This window comes from Pseudophryne corroboree, chromosome 9 (genome assembly GCF_028390025.1).
Source record: "Pseudophryne corroboree isolate aPseCor3 chromosome 9, aPseCor3.hap2, whole genome shotgun sequence".
In the NCBI taxonomy this organism is placed as follows: domain Eukaryota; kingdom Metazoa; phylum Chordata; class Amphibia; order Anura; family Myobatrachidae; genus Pseudophryne; species Pseudophryne corroboree.
In genome coordinates this window covers 54,691,308-54,710,318 of record NC_086452.1, presented here as the reverse complement: position 1 = coordinate 54,710,318, position 19,011 = coordinate 54,691,308, and the positions used below count along the sequence as shown (strand labels likewise).

General features: G+C 48.0%; 1 protein-coding gene and 1 long non-coding RNA gene across 14 annotated transcripts in view; one reads left to right on the top strand and one right to left on the bottom strand.

Annotated features, from left to right (window-relative positions):
• Positions 1-19,011, bottom strand: part of PTPRF (protein tyrosine phosphatase receptor type F) — a 1,358,330-nt gene that overhangs the window by 809,058 nt on the left and 530,261 nt on the right. The window lies entirely within an intron of this gene.
• LOC134956670 (uncharacterized) lies at positions 1,207-5,880 on the top strand. Its single transcript, XR_010186078.1, has 3 exons — positions 1,207-1,253; positions 5,205-5,442; positions 5,523-5,880. It is a non-coding gene; the product is annotated as an uncharacterized LOC134956670 (long non-coding RNA).

Below are 19,011 nucleotides of genomic sequence, written 5' to 3'. Positions count from 1 at the left end.
GTAACCGCACAGGTGTCAACAGGAGATCATGAGGAAGCTCGGCATAACAAAGGAGCTCTGATGACAGCCAAAAATCATTCTCCTCCATCCTTCCAAATCTGCCAGGCCTCCCCACAGACAAGAGGGGATGGAAGTGGGAAAGGAGCTAAACTGATGTAGGATGGTATAATCATGGCATACATGGAACATAACATGCATTCTGTATCCCAGTGCTTCTGTTCCAGCACTAATCCGTAACTCTGTGCGAGTAAGTGCAGCCACAGGGCTGTGTACAAAAATCCACAAGTCGGGGGCGAGACTAGGCGACAATTTGCCCCCTCGTGAATAACTGAATCTACTTCTTAAACAGAGGTACAGATAAGACCCGTCAGGCTCCCTAAAACATTGTTCAAGGCAAGTGGGTCGCTGTTTTTTTAAAATGCCCTGAGGGATGCGTATAGCCATGGCAGTGAAATGGTTAACCCCGGGTGCCCTATTGAAGAGGACTGTAAAAAATAATGTAAGCTATTAACATAAATATATATATATATTATACAAGGGGCTGGGGTGCGGCAGCAGGTTTAATACCGGGGAGCAGCACCACCAGGATTATTGTGATGACAAGTATCCCCAGTACACATTGAGATACGTGGTATTATGCGATTCAATTAGGTGGGTGTGACTATAGGTGGAGGTCACGATTTATGTGAGATAATGCACTAGGAGGCGCCTATTCTCATTTTTTGTCTTTTAGATTTAAATTGGTTAGCCTGAGCAGCAAGCCACGGGAGAAAAGGGCTGCCATCCCATTATAACGTGGGAGTGCATTTCTAAGGAGTCCGGTTACCCTAGAGGAGGGATAAGGACATTCATCCAGCTTTAAGGAGAGGAATAGCGCCAATACCACCCACACAACCTTCTTCATATATATATATATATATATTGTGACAAGAACACTGGGATAGTGTTTGAGGGCAGGTATGTTTGTCCCAGGTTCTTGTCTTACATGTTTTAGAAAATGAAAACTTCTAGGAAAAATGCTTTTGTTTTGTCAGAACCTTTTCAGTTTGCTGTAAAAGCTGGGTAAAGGCTCTGAGAGAGAGATAAGGCGAGTTCTAGACATTGGGCCCAGTTCGGGTCTTTGGCCTCACAGAGGGCTAATCAGGGTTTCAGCTGTGTAAGAGTGTTATAGGGCTGCTAGCCTGATTAGTATGGGCAGACTGCCTGGGAAGACTGGAGGGATCTGTGTGAGAGAAACACGCTTCCGGATACAAGTGAGCTATACAGTGTTTTTGTTTAGTGATAGTTAGGAACATCTTGTGTTTAGTTAGTGCCGGACAGGCAAGGTATTTTCTTTTGGTGTTTGTTTTATTTTCTGTTTCAATAAAACTGGCCGGGGCCAGTTGTACCAGAAACTGAACTTGTGTTGTTCCTCAGCTGCTGCGTGCTGCCATATTCCCCAGGAAGAGGCGCCTTGCACCCCTACAGTGTTACAATATATATATATATATATATATATACAGGTTGAGTATCCCATATCCAAATATTCCGAAATACGGAATATTCCAAAATACGGACTTTTTTGAGTCAGAGTGAGACAGTGAAACCTTTGTTTTTTGATGGCTCAATGTACACAAACTTTGTTTAATACACAAAGTTATTAAAAATATTGTATTAAATTACTTTCAGGCTGTGTGTATAAGGTGTACATGAAACATAAATGAATTGTGTGAATGTAGACACACTTTGTTTAATGCAAAGTTATTAAAAATATTGGCTAAAGTTACCTTCAGGCTGTGTGTATAAGGTGTATATGTAACATAAATGCATTCTGTGCTTAGATTTAGGTCCCATCACCATGATATCTCATTATACTATGCAATTATTCCAAAATAAGGAAAAATCCCATATCCAAAATACCTCTGGTCCCAAGCATTTTGGATAAGAGATACTCAACCTGTATATATATATATACTAGGTGCTTCATCGCGCCCTACGGGAGCTCTTCACACCGTCGAAAGGGGCTACGCCCCCTTAACCCCTGCACGCCTTGCTGCGGTTCAATATTTGTATGAGTATTACCTGCATTCCTAGGTTTGTTAGTGGTTAAATATTGCACGACGAAAGTGCTTCCAATGGTGAAGGTGGCGTAGCCCCTTGTGATGGCGTGAACAGTGCCTGCAGGGCACGATGTACAGAATGTAGCGGGTGCGGGGGGGACCGCGGATGAGGCAGGGAGTATGTAGATGCTGCGAGTGGAGGGGGAGGTGGATGCAGGTGTGGGGGGGAGGGGGTGCGGGACCTATACCTATGTCATTTTATTTGTAACAATATATAGGACACGGATAAGGATGTATGTGATATAGACATACCCGCATGAAGAGGTAAATGGTGTCATTAGACACAGAGGGGAGTGCTGGTACAATGCGGAGCAGGGGCAGCTGTGTCCTCTCTCTACACTGTACCATCCTTCAGGTGTAGCAACACAGACATGTCGCGCACGCAAGGTCTCCACGCGGCCGCAGGTGCACCAGTCCCCTCTGCATGCGCTATGTGCGCGCCCCCCTCAGGTGCAGTAGGAGGAGGGGGCGATGGCTGGAGCTGGTACCAGGACCAATGGGCATAGACAGCGCGGTCATGTGCTCGGTGCTGGGCTTGCGCCCTGCGCTTGCTGTGTGAGGGATAGGGAGGAGGCGGCAAAGCGGAGCATCACCGATATACCGGTAACTATGGGGGGCACCGCAGGGGGTTATGGCTCCTATACTCCTGGTGAGGGTTTGTCAGGGAGGTATCAAGGAGCCAGTGGTATGCACCGTGTATGGGATACAGGGGGGTAGGGAGGGGATACAGAGACGCGGGGCGGTAGGGAGGGGATATAGAAACGCAGAGCGGTAGGGAGGTGATACAGAGACGCAGAGCGGTAGGGAGGGCACACAGAGACGCAGGGCGGTAGGGAGGGGATACAGAAACGCAGGGCGGTAGGGAGGGGATACAGAGACACAGGGCGGTAGGGAGGGCACACAGACGCAGGGCGGTAGGGAGGGGATACAGAAACGCAGGGCGGTAGGGAGGGGAAACAGAGATGCGGGGCGGTAGGGAGGGGATACAGAGACGCAGAGCGGTAGGGAGGGGATACAGAGACGCAGGGCGGTAGGGAGGGGATACAGAGATGCAGAGCGGTAGGGAAGGGATGGAGAGAAGCGGGGCGGTAGGGAGTGGATACAGAGGCGTAGGGAGGAGGGGATACAGAGACGTTGGACGGTAGGGAGGGGATACAGAGACGCGGGGCGGTAGGGAGGGGATAGAGAGATGCGGGCCGGTGGGGAGGGGATAGAGAGAAGGGGGGCGGTAGGGTGGGGATACAGAGGCATAGGGAGGAGGGGATACAGAGACATGGGGCGGTAGGGAGGGGGTACAGAGACGTGGGGTGGTAGGGAGGGGACAGAGAGACGCAGGGCGGTAGGGAGGTGATAGAGAGACGCAGGGCGGTAGGGAGGGGATAGAGAGACGCAGGGCGGTAGGGAGGGGATATAGAGACGCAGGGCGGTAGGGAGGGGATAGAGAGACGCGGGGTGGTAGGGAGGAGATACAGAGACGTGGGACGGTAGGGTGGGGATACAGAGGCGTAGGGAGGAGGAGATACAGAGACGCGGGGCGGTAGGGAGGAGATACAGAGACGTGGGGTGGTAGGGAGGAGATACAGAGACGTGGGGCGGTAGGGAGGGGATAGAGAGACGCGGGGCGGTAGGGAGGGGATACAGAGATGCAGGGTGGTAGGGAGGGGATACAGAGACGCGGGGCAGCAGGTAGAGGATACAGAGAGGCGGGGCGGCTGGGAGGGGATAGAGAGACGCGGGGTGGTAGGGAGGGGATATAGAGACGCGGGGCGGCAGGGAGGGTCCCCAGTGAGGAAGAGAGGGGGGAAAGTAGTGGAGAGGGAGGGCAGCAGAAGAGGAGACTTGTGTAAAGTGGGGACCAGACATAGAATCAGTGGGTAGGATGGCCGGAGGGACTCACCGTTGAGGTTGTGGACGGCTGCTGTAGGCTGGTAAACAGTAGTGTCCAGAGGCGTCACTGGGTGTCGGAGCGCAGTCTGTTCTATTACACACATCTCTCAACACCCCCCCCCCGCGGATGAAAAAGGGGCGTGACCTTCTGTAAAAGGGGCATGGCCTCGCGGGTATGTTCTCTCTCGCTCTGGGGGTGTTTCCAGCTTGCCTGTTGATGCTGGCAGCCCCCGGAGACTGGAGTGTGTGTGCCGGCTCTTCTCTGTGACAGGAGGCGAGTGCTGCAGGAGATGACGTCACTGCAGCACTCGGCTCCTGTCACAGCAGGAGAGCGGACAGCTGGATGTGTGTGGAGGAGGCGGCGGGTGTGTGTACACGGCGCAGGGAGGGCTATGAAAGCCTTCTCCTGCGCCACCCGTCCCTCCTAATGTGTATGCCGGGGGCGGCATCAGCCGTTGTTGTTCGGCCAGCGCCGCGACCGGGGAGTCAGAGCTGCTGATGGGTGGGGGGAGGGGAGAGAGAGAGATGGACAGGCAGCAGGAGCAGAGACTTGCTGACTCCGCCCACCGCTGTGACTCCACCCAGCGTTACGGCCAGGCACAGAGTCACAGATTTGGCCTAATATATAGGAGATATATATATATTTATTTTTCCCTTTAAGTGTAATGCACCGCAGCACTTGCAGCCATGGCACTTGCGGCTGTGGCACTTAAAAGGTTAATGTCCCCTACTGCTGCCATTTTCCCCTGCAGACTCAGGCAAGCTATGCTAAGTCCCCGGCTGCAGGGATGTACCGGGAAGAGCCGGGCTCCTTTTGAGGGAGATCAATGAGGGTTGGAGAGCCTACTGCCCGCCACAAAGGGCAACAATGGTCAGAAGTAAGTGACCAGTGGGGAATTAGCCAAAACCAACCAGGAGGTGTAGCAGCAGTGTGATCACACATACTAAGGTGTACGTGGTCTTATGTGTTGCTGTAGGAGCCTGCTGGAACAAGTTCTAGGTGTCAGGGTAGGACCCTGTGGGTGACAGTGAGTTACCCGCCAAAGATGCAGTGCTGGAAGACAGTCACAGGTGGTTATTCCCTACAGGCTGTGCGTTTGAGAGCAGGGCCCTCTTCATCTGTTTGTATTATTTGACGGTGCTTGTTTCCATATCTCTCTCTCTATATCTAGCGATATTTCTGATAATAATAATTTATCCTTTTTTATCATCGCACAGGAAAAAAACACAACTGATGACTGTCATTTTCAGACTATTAGTTTACTAATCCCGCAGAAGACCTCAGCACTCTGTGTCCTGGCTTTGTCTTGTCTGTTACACACTAACGCACAATGCAGAGCCTACATAGCAGGAACAAGCCTTGAATTGGATCTATAATAGCGTGTTTCAGCTCATTTGGATTGCAGACAGAACTCCAGATATCAGAACAATGCAGATCCCTCTTATTAAACCACTAGTTAGTTTCTTCAGTGATGTCTTTATTATTTCATGCAGTAATCAAAAACAAAAAGCCCCACTTACCTTTCTTTCTGTTAGCCTACAGGGTCTTGTCACCTGCAATCTCCTATTATCTGCTTATCGGGAAGGAGCGATGCTTGACTTGTTGTGTGGGAGCGCCCGCTTAGCAACCAGACAATTAGTAAATCACCAGCGTGATGCCCACTCTACCACATTGAGACATCCTGGCATTCTATTAATGCACAGCCTTCTGTACTAAGCTTATTTCATACGGTGTAATGAAACAGTACAGTATATGAAAAAATGAAATAAAAATAAGACGCCACCACCTATTATCCTTATCGCTTATTTATAAAGCGCCAACATATTACGGGGTCAATTCCATTGGACACGAGGAGTGCAGCAACGGCACCCCATCTTGTCCCCCTCGTGTCTCGATCTCGCCTCACACTCACTGGTTTTTGTACGCAGCCCTATGGGGCTGCAAACAAATATCATCATATAGCCGTACTTACTCACACCGACTCAGGGGGACGAGTTAATTGAATTGACCCCTATGAGGTCTATGTAACAAATAACGCATAATAACAGGAAAAAGAAGGTAAAGATGACTCCAGGGTTGGACTGGGCAACAGGGGTACAGGGGAAATTCCAGGTGGGAACATTATCATGATGCACAAGCAGTATTTATTGACTTTATATATTTATTAAGGGGCCCACATCATGCGCTCTCTATTGGTTATCTAAGCCTCTGTGGCAGCTGGCCACACCTCCTCTAGAGACTGGCCACACCCATAAACATGGGCCCCTACCAGTGCATTTTCCAGGTGGGCCCTTAATGTCCCGGTCCGACACTGGATGACTCTGTCCAAATTAGCTTCCAATTTAAGAGATGTGAAAACTATCTGGTCTAAAACGTAGTGGAACAACAATTGTTCCCGTCGATAGCACGCATGTGTGTGTGGCCATTTTAAGACAGAAGCCTTTTCGGCCACCAATATGAAAGCCACCGCTGTAGAAATCTTAAGAATGTTCTCTGCTGGAAGCCATGACTATTCATCATCTACGTTAACAGAACCTCCTCCTGGTTCTGAAGAAGGCACTCACTTTGCACTGCAGCGGCACCACTGTGGATAACCACCAGCTGGAAGTAGCTGTGTGTCCACAATTTCTGTTTGACATCATGTTTGGAGAACGTACACAGAGAAAGGACCCCTGTTCCCCATGTTCTCATGAGCACTGGTGGCACCAAGGAGCCCACAGAGATCAGCACAGGAGACATCACCAGCAATGGTGGGTGAACACACTGGGTCCACAGCAGAACGGCAACGGTATTCAGAAGATCTTTGAAACAACTCACAACTTCTCAGCGCTATTGTGTGATTTTCCAATGTCTACACACCTTATTAATTTTTAGATTTGTGAGAAGAACCATAGGTGAAGAACCTGTTTTGTAGTCAATTTTGAGGTGGGTGGTGGAAGAAAAAAGTTAATTTAGGAGTAGGCTGGGAAACATAGAACTTTAGGGGTTTAGAGCAGTTTAGAGGACATATGGGTTAATATTATCATTTTCTTACTGCAATTAGCTGCTTACAAAGGATAAAAATAGCACCTGTGTCTACAAGGTTACACTAAAACCCTAGATAGTAACACAAAGAGGTTTATCATCCAAAAATCTGTATGTGAAAAATAACCATCCAGATCGCTACAAGCTGTTTAGAGATGAATAAAGAGGATAATTGTGCCATCTAATTACCTGGCAAAGTTAGGGAAACTAATTACACTTCAAAATATCTCCGTAAAGGGCACTCATTGTCTATATAGAGTGAATAGCGCAATTTTGTGTTCCCTATCAACAATCAGCCAATTCACTTGGAGCTAGTGACTTCATCAATGCATCATGCTCTGGGCAACCAATGATAATGAAGAAAATAGAAATCAAGATGCTCTAAGGAGCCAGGGAAGATTTGCATCCAGTGACACCAAGAGAAATATTTCCTAGTTTGTTGTTGCATTTAAAGGGCCCCATACACTTATGCGACCACATGTCGCAAGCAAACCCTCCCCCCGGCAGCCTCCCGGGGGGCAGGATCGCCCAAGATACATCGTATGCTGTCCTTTTGCATATGATGTATCTTGGGTGATCCCAGCCACACCCCCAGGTCAGATCTGATTGAATGTGCAGCACATTCAATCTAGAGGATCCGATCCGATGCTCACGGAAACGCGCATCGGATCGGAAACAACTCCAAAATGCCCGATTTCATCCGATATATCGGGCCGAATGCCCGAAATCGGATTAAATCGGGCATTATCGCTCTAGTGTATGGGGCCCTTAAGACCTGCCTTCTGTACTTGGTCAAGTCCTGACATACAAGGCACGGACCACCCAGACTTCATAGTCTAACTGAAAACTGGTATCACTTGCCCCTTGACTTGGTTCTAAGGTGCTCACATGTCCCGGCTCTTAAAAGGCAGGCAGCAGAGAACTAGGTAGCTAGGTAGGATATGGTCTGGATCAAGAAAACTTCAGGTGACAAATGTATAAGATCAGCAACAACTAAAGGTGAAGGCTACTACAGATATATATCTCTATCTGGCAAAGAACTGGCAAAACGGTCAAGCACAAATATGCATGCTCAATGCTGCGAAGGATAACTCGTGATCGATCGAACGTATGAGTGTGAGCTCTTGTGCATCCAGGTGAATTTGAGCATATTTAGCATCATATGCCACATGCAAGAAGACCCTTGTGTACATGGTAATTTAGTGGGATAATGCTACTAAGGTGTTAGGAACAGCAGGTGATGCTGTTCTTAGAGCATTCAGGCTGTCCATGGTTACTTATGATCCGTTCCAATAGGGCATAGGTTCTCAAACTCGGTCCTCAGGGCCCCACACAGTGCATGTTTTGCAGGTTTCCTCATAGAATCAGAAGTGAAATAATTAGCTGCACCTGTGGGCCTTTTAAAATGTGTCAGTGAGTAATTAATACACCTGTGCCCCTGCTGGGTTACCTGCAAAACATGCACTGCGTGGGGTCCTGAGGACCGAGTTTGAGAACCTCTGCAATAGGGTGATTCTCCAGAAAGTGAACATAAAGTCCCGTGAATCACACACTTAATTTTTTTCCCCTTTGAAACTGGTCTGTTAAGAAATTGTTGCTATATGAAAACTTCATTGCTTAGTAGCGATGCCTTACCCTGTAACTTAAGGCCCACTAAAATCTTAGTATTTTGGAGAAGTATGGCATTTGAATTTGTGTAGCTGTCTTGCGCATTATGGAGAATCGCCCAATATTGTTATTTGCACATCTTGGACACTTGCCGTCACATGCTATTTTACGCTCTCTGGTCATCTGGTGTCATACCGTCAATAGGTGCTTGCTGTTTTAAATAGGCCAATAGCAGCTCCGGTGGAAGATCATTTCTGGTCACAGTGATTCCATATTCATCGTATTTGCTGTTGTACCTTCGATACTGACCACTGCCTGTGTAACCCTACTCTACTACTTGTTTGCCACCTGATCGCCACTTGTGAATGCGGACACTGTTATATGAATGCTGCCTGTACTGACTGCTGCCTGTGAACCCCAACTCTGCTTTGATGGGCATGTGAGGAGCAGGTGAGAAGATCGAGGGGCATGTAGAGAGGTCAGGGAATTGCCTAAATCTCCACCGAGTCAAAAATGTAAAAAATGTAAACACCTAGTAATGAACAATGTCATTCTACTGTCTTGTGAAGATACTGAAAATGATGGGGGTCATTCCGAGTTGATCGTAGCTGTGCTAAATTTAGCACAGCTACGATCATGTTCCCAGACATGCGGGGGGGGGGGGGGGGGGGAGGGGGCGCCCAGCACAGGGCTAGCCCACCCCGCATGTCTATCCGCTCCTTCCCCCAGACAAGTACAAAAGCATCGCACAGCGGTGATGCTTTTGTACTTGTTGAGTAACTCCCGGCCAGCGCAGCTCCTGCGACTGACCGGGAGTTGCTCGTCGCTGCCCATGGTCGCAGCGTCTGTGTGTGACTTCACGCAGCTGCTGCGGCCCACTCCCCGCACGGTCCAGCCACACCTGCGTTGGCCGGACTGCGCCCCCAAAACGGCGGCCAAACGCCGCCGTGCCGCCCCCTACCACCTCTGCCTGTCAATCAGGCAGAGGCGATCGCTAGAGAACGACGGCCGGTAGCAGTTCCGACCCGATCGCTGCGCTGCGAACTACTGCAGAGAGCGATCGGGTCGGAATGACCCCCGATATTATATGATCAATGTATGTGTGTACAGTATGTAATCTTCTTACTAACATGCATCTGCAGACACGTATACAAGGTGAATGTGGCTTTTTGCAGCATACTGTATATAGGTATTTTTGGTTCTGACTGATTGGCCAACCCTGCCATAGGTTAAGGCAGTGCCAAGATCAGTTCCAATAACTGATTAAGAGTGTGTGTTTTGTGGCACAAGGAAAGCACAGTCCATAGCAATCCGCAAATGTGCAGTACAAATGTATAACACTTTTCTAGTCATGGTGTTGTCATGAACAAATTTTAATAAAAGTAAATATACTGAAGGGCAACTAAACCCAATTCCAATATATGTGATCACTGTCACCCTGTTGTGTCACCGTAGCGCTACCAAAGTATCAACTCCCCTTTGCATCAGGACAGCTAAAGCATCTACAGACAAGGATGGTCATTCCGAGTTGTTCGCTCGCTAGCAGTTTTTAGCAGCCGTGCAAACGCTACGCCGCCGCCCACTGGGAGTGTATTTTATCTTAGCAGAAGTGCGAGCGAAAGAATCGCAGAGCGGCTACAAAGTTTGTTTTGTGCAGTTTTAGAGTAGCTCTAAACCTACTCAGCGCTTGCGATCACTGCAGACTATTCAGTTCCCGTTTTGACATCACAAACACGCCCTGCGTGTGCCCAGTCACGTCTGCGTTTTTCCTGGCACGCCTGCGTTTTTTCGAACACTCCCTGAAAACGGTCAGTTGACACCCAAAAACGCCCCCTTCATGTCAATCACTCTGCGGCCAGCAGTGCGACTGAAAAGCTTTGCTAGACCCTGTGTGAAACTACATCGTTCGTTGCAATAGTACGACGCGCGGGCGCATTGCGCCGCATACGCAGAAGTGCCTTTTTTTGCCTCACCGCTACACAATGAACGAATGCAGCTAGCGATCAACTTGGAATGACCACCAGTGTCCTGATGGGATCTCATACAGGTCAAAAAGCTAAAACATTCATTCATTTAGGTTAGAGTGACATCACTGGTCTGCCCATTTATGAATCAGCCAATCACAACAATGCATTACTGAAAAGAAAGTTTTTCAAGCTGTCAGTCACCCTGCTGTGTTAAGGGGCCCATTCACCTAAAGATTTATCTTCCAATCTGGCTGGTTGGAACGAAAATCTGGTAATGGATGGGAGCAAATGACAGTTGACCATTTGAAATGGTCAACTGTCATTTGCTCCCATCCATGTCATTTGCTCCCATCCATTACCAGATTTTCGTTCCAACCAGCCAGATTGGATGATAAATCTTTAGGTGTATGGGCGAGAAGACCCACCTTCCCAATACGACCACCTGCAAGATAGGGATGGCAATCGAAAGGTTAACCAACCATGGAGAAACATCTATTGTTTAAACCATCGATGCTTATCCCTGTTCTAGGACTCAGGGGACAGCAAACCAATCAGAAAAGGAGGTGGGGGGATGAGCAACGTGATGCGGAGGGTGGTAGACCAATCAGGAAGTCAGGTAGCTTTGCGCCCCCTGTCCTGGGTGAATTAATTAACAAAAATATCACTGCCTTTCTGCTATCGATGGCAGAAAACCATCAGCCATCCGCCATCGATAGCAATAACTACTACAAGATGGTCTTCTTTAGTTAAACACTCTGGACCTTATTCACAGTTACATACAAGTCCATCTTGCGTATGGATCTTGCGATGTTTCACACTCTGTATGCGTGTGAGCTGAGCATATGCAACTCTGAGCAACTGCGGGTGACACAGCCATATGCATCTCAGCCGCATGTAACTGGGCAGCAAATGGCCACGCGCACGTAGGCTGAGAGTTCTGAGGGCGTATCATGGGCGTGCAGGCGGAATTGTGAGTTATCTGAGTGTACGCAGGGATACGTTTGATGGCAGACAGATCTCTAGCACCAGGTACAGGGCTGGTGGAAATGCAGGCTGACAGCGATGATGGTGACTTTCACAAGCGAACGCATCGAGGCAGGAATGGACACACAGATGCAGCCAACTCTCAATACAGGTGCTTTTATTTCTGAGCACACAATACGGCTGCATCAGAGGCTGACTTGCTTGTGACTCTACATCCAGCACGGTTGGGTTTGGTTGTATAAATAAGTCACTTACTGTACATCAAATATCATGTCACTTACATACTCCAGTATATACAACCGGGGTATGGATCATAGGACGACACACTTAGGTCGACAGTCATTAGGTTGACCACCATTGGTCGACATTCATTAGGTTGACCACCATTGGTCGACAGTGACTTGGTCGACACCTGAAATAGGTCGACAGTCATTAGGTCGACACGAACAAGGTCTACATGGAAAAAGGTCAACATGAGTTTTTGAAAAAAAAATTGGTGTCGTTTTCTTCATAAAGTGACCAGGAACCCCAATTAGTGCACCGTGTCCCCACGCACGGCTCACTTCACTCGCCACGTTTCGGGCAAGGTGCCTCGCCCTTCTACCGCACAGGTTACTATTCCCAATTGTAGTCCACGTGGATGAAAAAGTAAAAAAAAAAAATGGAAAAAAAAGTGAAAACCTCATGTTGACCTAGTATATGTCAACCTAGTGACTATGTCGATCTAATGCATGTCGATCAATAGTGGCCGACCTAAAGACCGGATACCATACAGTTGCATGTGCAGAAACACTGTGCTGTTCAGCAGGGTACAATAACACAGCGACGCACAATAAGGAATCAGGACTCTGATTAGTCCAGTTGCATCCGCACACGATGTAGAACATTTTCATTTTTGGCCACATAAGTATGACATTGATTGGAAATTGTCCTTGGAGGGAGCACATTGCAGACCCGACTGCGCCTAATGATATTAGCAGCAGGTTTGCTATTATTGAGACATCAGATCAATGGACAATCAAGACCTGTACGTCACTGTGGCAGGGGCCAGCCGAGAGAGAGAGAGAGAGAGAGAGAGAGAGAGAGAGAGAGTGCCCTTTTCATGTGTTCCCAACAAGCTGCCTTCCCTTGTGCCCCTCGTCAGCAAGAGGCCGCTAATAACAAGCTGAAGCCAACAGGAGAAATTAATCCCGAGAAGCTTTATTTTTCCCTCCGTTAGAAGCTCGATTGAACAGCTAAATTAATGTAAGCTTTGATTTCTACCAGATCCAAAGGTAATACAAAATTACAGGTGAAAACTGGCTGCTACAAGGTTGTTTTCCCACTTAAAACCTCAAGTGATAGATTAGCTGAACTCTTACTGCCAAGTACCGCAGTGTACTAACTGCAACATCAGAGACGGATAGATAGATAGATAGATAGATAGATATTTTTTGCACTACATGGCGTCTTTTTGTACTGCAGCCGCATACCAGCAGGCTTGTAGTATACCGGGGTATTTAGTATTTGCACTGTCCCCGCAGCCGTGGCAGTGTAGGGTTGATGCATGGTGAGATGCATTGGGCAGCTCAGTCATATCAGCCCCGGATCTCATGCCTTATTCTCCAATGCATCCCCATCGCACTGCTGTTTAGTACGCAATTACAATAGCTGTTTACAGGGTAAATATACTTTGGGGGTAATTCCGAGTTGATCGCAGCAGCAAATTTGTTAGCAGTTGGGCAAAACCATGTGCACTGCAGGGGGGGGGGGGGCAGATATAACATTTGCAGAGAGAGTTAGATTTGGGTGGGTTATTTTGTTTCTGTGCAGGGTAAATACTGGCAGCTTTATTTTTACACTGCAAATTAGATTTCAGTTTGAACACACCCCACCCAACTCTAACGCTCTCTGCACATGTTATATTTGCCCCCCCCCCTGTAGTGCACATGGGGGGTAATTCCAAGTTGATCGCAGCAGGATTTTTGTTAGCAATTGGGCAAAACCATGTGCACTGCAGGGGAGGCAGATATAACATGTGCAGAGAGAGTTAGATTTGGGTGGGTTATTTTATTTCTGTGCAGGGTAAATACTGGCTGCTTTATTTTTACACTGCAAATTAGATTGCAGATTGAACACACCCCACCCAAATCTAACTCTCTCTGCACATGTTATATCTGCCTCCCCTGCAGTGCACATGGTTTTGCCCAATTGCTAACAAAAATCCTGCTGCGATCAACTTGGAATTACCCCCATGGTTTTGCCCTACTGCTAACAAATTTGCTGCTGCAATCAACTCTGAATTAGGCCCTTTGTGCTTTTACTGAATTAGCAGTGTGAAAAGGAAGCAAATTCAGTAAAAAATAGTGATTGACAGATGCTTGGTGCGGCTTAGTTCCATTTTAAGGATAGATGTATGTCATACTTACCTACTCTCCCGGAAGCTGAGGGAGGATCCCGTTTTTTGGGGTAGCCCCCCGCACCCCCGGAAGAGTGGGCAGGTCTCCCGCATCCTGCTCGCACCCTAGTGATGCGAGCAGGATGGAGAGATAACCTCCCACATTCGCAGGTCCCTCGGGTGGAGAAGGGGTTAAAATGACGCAAATCGCGTCTTTTTAGCCCCGCCCCCTTCCCGCGGACCCGCGAATCGCGGCATTTCCCGATGCGGGGGCGGGGCTTGGTGATGTCACAGTCCAGCCCCGCCCCCCGAAGACACGTGCAGCGTCTCCTCTCCGGGCTTCTCCCGGAGAGGAGACTTACAATGTAGGTAAGTATGATGTATGTGGAACATCTGTAGTCGGAATTCCAACACCACATCGATAGCCTGAAGGTGAGTTTCGGGGGACGGGTTAGGTCCTGGGGGATGGTTAGGCACAGGCACTAGGGAGGCGAGTATCCATAGTCGCCACACCCAATGGTTAGACGTGGCCGCCACCCCCGAAAGGTAAGTCATAGCTGCCACACCAGGAGGGTTAGGTGTAGGGGACAGGGGAGGGGTAGAATACTTACCCCGTCCAGTGTTGGGATAGTCAGTGTCAGGATTCTGCTGTCGGTCCTCTCGAACGCTGGGATAACACACCCACACTGATACATAGACCGATTAGTGAACTGTCTCCTTGCAGTAGTATAAGTTGTTTTTGTCCTATATTTATACTCATTTTTGCAATTACAATGATAAAAGCCAAGTTTTGCCATTTTGTGTAGATTGTCTTTGCGAATGAGAAAATAAGCATACTACGGCTATTTTCTAAGACAAGGTATAATGTGAATGGGTACAGTTAAATTACTGATATTGATGTTGGAAGCCCAAAAAGAGTAAAAAGAGGCTCAGCAGCAAAGTGGTTAATGTGATAAGTTAAAACAGACCTATCTGCATGTATCAATACATCCACACGGTCCCTTAATAAAATTTACACAAAGCTGCCTAGCACAGATGCGGTAATGAGAAGCCATTACACACAGGGTGGAAAGGGCCAGCAATTCTTAAAGCAAGGCCAAGGAACGCTGCCAAGACCCGACGACGAGAGCCGGGAAGAACACCATTGTTTCTGTGGATTAAGCGAAAGGATTCCAGCTCCCAATGATGTTAACCTTCAACATTGCACAGCAATAAAAACGCCATTAATTTTCAGAAGCTGGAAATTAATTGTGTTATTCGCACTATAAAGACAAGTAAGGCTATTTGTTCTTGGCTTCTAGTTTCAGATTGATTTCAGCTGACATATTCCGTGGCTTGACACAGTAAAGCATATTTTAATAGGAGAAGGAAAAGATATAACATCACAACAGGATCGATTTGTGTGTAAAGCAGAGTGACCTCCGGAACGGCTCTTTCTGCTCAGGAACTTTACATCTCATTGTTCTAGAAATAAATAGGCTGCATCCCAGGTCCGCTTATGGATTGTGCGGAGAACTTTAACTATAGTCTGTACACTGGGGTCTGCTAAAGGGCACTTTATTTACTTAAGCCAAGTTGGTGCCTTTGGGCGGACGCTATGAAAATAAAAAGTACAGGTCAGGGAAATTAGCGAACCCTGGTAGGAAATTATGGGATTTATAGACCAAAAACATTGAGAGAGCCACATGTTGCTTTCAGACTGGGCACACACTAGAACGACGGGCAATCAGGCAGATGGGTAGGCCGAATTCCCTTTGGCCTTGGCCATGCCAGATTTCCTGTACACACTAGACGATGTAATGAAGGATGGAACGACACCTCATCCCATCCTTCATACACTGCACAAGGTCGCACACGATATCTTCTGGTTGACAATCCTACAGGGCTGACCAGAAGATGATGCCTGCGACCTGCAGTAGTGCACAATAGTGAGTACACACTAGGCGATGTAGACGATTTGTCGTTCTGATACGGCAAATCCTCCCGACAACGTTCTAGAATGTACCCAGCCTTAGCCCATTTTATACCTAAACAATTAATTTATTTTTCTCTTAAGTCCTAGAGGATACCCGGGTCCACATTAGTACAATGGGAGGTACCAACGGGTCCACTAGGAGCCACAGGCACCCCACGAAACCGATAGTGTGGGCTGGCCTCCCCTCCCTCCACGCCCCCCCACCAGACCCAGTTTAGAAAATGTGCCCAGAGGAGCAGGTTACGCTTGGGAAGCTCCTGAAGAGTTTTCTGCATTTATTTTCTTTTTATTGTTTTCAGGCAGGTCTGGCTGCCACCAGACTGTCTGCTTCGTGGAACTTAGGGGGGGGGGGGCAACCTCCCTAGGGTTAATGGTCCCGTTCCCCGCTGACAGGACACTGAGCTCCTGGGGGTCCTATTCGCAAGCCCCGCCACGACAAGCGTACAGACCCACAGCATGCCGCCACCCCTAACAGAGCCAGAAGACTGAAGAGTGGTGAGTAGGTGGCCGGCATCCCTATGCAGCTTGACTCAGGCAGACTGGCAGGGAAGCGCAGCTCCTCCACAAAGACTCCAGAGCACCTCAGTGGTACCAGGAGGTCATAGAAGGGGGGAGGGGAAAGCAATATATTGGTGTACTAAACCCTACTAAGGGTACTTAGTTTGCGACCAAGCTAAACTTGCACTTTAGCTATAGGGGCGCGGTGTGGCTGGCTCCATTATACTGTGTCTCCCTAGAAGGGCTCTGTCACATTTACTATGTCAAAAGAGTGTGTATCATGCACAGCACAGTGTTTTTCTCAATCTGGGGGATCACTGCCGTGTACTCAGGATAGTACACATTCTCTGGCTAGTGAATCTGAACCAGTATGGTTGGATTCATTAAAAGGGATGATTTCAAATATTTCAAATAAATTATCCTAAAATGAGGAGACGCAATACATCTGTTGATGACCTGATGAATAGAGATTCAGTGGTCATTCCAGCGTCTCAGACCCCTGCCATTTGTCCACAGAAGCGTACTCTGGCCCAAATCATGCAGGCTGATACCGATGATGATGATGATGATGATGATGTATCAGAGCTGGAGGAGGGTGAGGAGGACTCGGGAGGGGAGATGCAGCTTTGTCACAGGGAATGCAGGCCCTGATAGAAGCTATTAGAGACGTCCTGCACATTCCTGCAAGATGTCAGAGGACGAGGAGGAATCTTATTTTAATGTGAAAAAGAAGTCCTCAGCTACTTTCCCTGCATCTAAGGAATTAAGGGGCAGATGTATTAACCTGGAGAAGGAATAAGGAAGTGATAAACCAGTGATATGTGCAAGGTGATAAACAAACCAGCCAATCAGCTCCAATATGTAAAATAACAGTTAGGAGCTGACTGGCTGGTGCATTTATCACCTTGCACATATCACTGGTCTATCACTTCCTTATGCCATCTCCAGGTTAATACATCTGCCCCTATATTCCCTATTTGAAGCAACTTGGGTAAATCCTGACAACAAGTTTCAGGTCCCAAAATGGGTTACTCACATCCTTCCCGTTTCCTCAGGATGATAGGAAAAATTGGGAAAACCCACCGATAGTTGACGCATTGGTTTCTAGGCTGTCTCGTAAGATAGTTTTACCTGTTCCTGGGGCAGCTTCTTTGAAGGATGCTGCAGACCGCAAGATTGAGACCACTCTGAAATCTCTGTACACTGCTGCGGGGGTGGCCCAGATACCCACTATAGCTTGTGCATGGATCTATAGGTCCATTGCAAAATGGTCAGGTAATCTAATTGATGGGTTAGATTCCTTATCCAAGGGGGAGATAATTTTACTCCTACAACACATACAGGATTCTGCTAATTTATGGTGGAGGCCATAAAAGAAATTGGTTTACTCAATGCACGCACCACTGCCATGGCGGTGTCAGCACGCAGGGGCTTGTGGCTACGTCAGTGAACTGCGGATGCGGATTCCACTAAAGGCGTGGAAAGCATGCCTTTCACAGGTGAAGCCCTTTTTGGAGATGAACTGGATACGTAGATATCCAAGGCTCCCTGGGTCAAAGATCTTATAACCCAGGGGTACAGACTGGAGTTTCAGGAACTCGTTCACCTCACAGATTCTTCAAATAAGGCTTATCAGCTTCTCAAGAAGCAAGTATGACTTTACAGAAAGCAATTAAAAAACTGGTACAAACTCAGGTCATTGTTCCAGTTCCGCTTCAGCTGCAAAACTAGGGTTATTATTCCAACCTGTTTGTAGTTACGAAAACGGACGGTTCGGCAAGACCCATTTTAAATCTCAAGTCGTTGAACCCGTACTTACAGGTTTTCAAGTTCAAAATGGAGTCTCTGAATGCGATGATCTCAGGTCTGGAGGAGGGGGAATTCTTGGTGTCTCTGGATGTCAAGGATGCGTACCTTCATATTCCGATTTGGCCGCCTCATCAGGCTTATCTAAGGTGTGCCTTACAGGACTGTCACTACCAGTTCCAGGCCCTGCCATTTGGCCTCTCTATGGCACCGAGGGTGTTCACCAAGGTAATGGCAGAAATTATGTTTCTCCTCCGCAAACAGGGAGTAAACATAATACCATACCTGGACGATCTGCTGATTAAAGCACCATCCAGGAGAGGTTACTAGTCAACATTGCCCTCTCAACCAGACTACTCCGGATGGATTCTGAACCTACCAAAATCTCATCTAGAGCCAACGCGGAGGCTTTCGTTTCTGGGGATGATACTGGATACGGAGGCACAGAAGGTGTTCCTTCCATTGGAAAAGGCATTGGTGATCCAATCGATGGTGCGGGATGTTCTCAGACAAACCCGGACATCGGTGCATCTATGCATTCGCATTCTGGGAAAGATGGTAGCCGCTTACGAGGTGCTGCAGTATGGAAGGTTTTATGCAAGGCCCTTCCAGCTGGATCTGTTGGACAAATGGTCCAGATAGCATCTTCACATGCACCAGAGGATACGTCTGTCGCCAAAAGCCAGGATTTCTCTTCTGTGGTGGCTTCAGACTTCTCACCAGACCGGGGGCTGAAAGTTCTGGATTCAAAACTGGATTCTGCTAACTACAGATGCAAGCCTTAG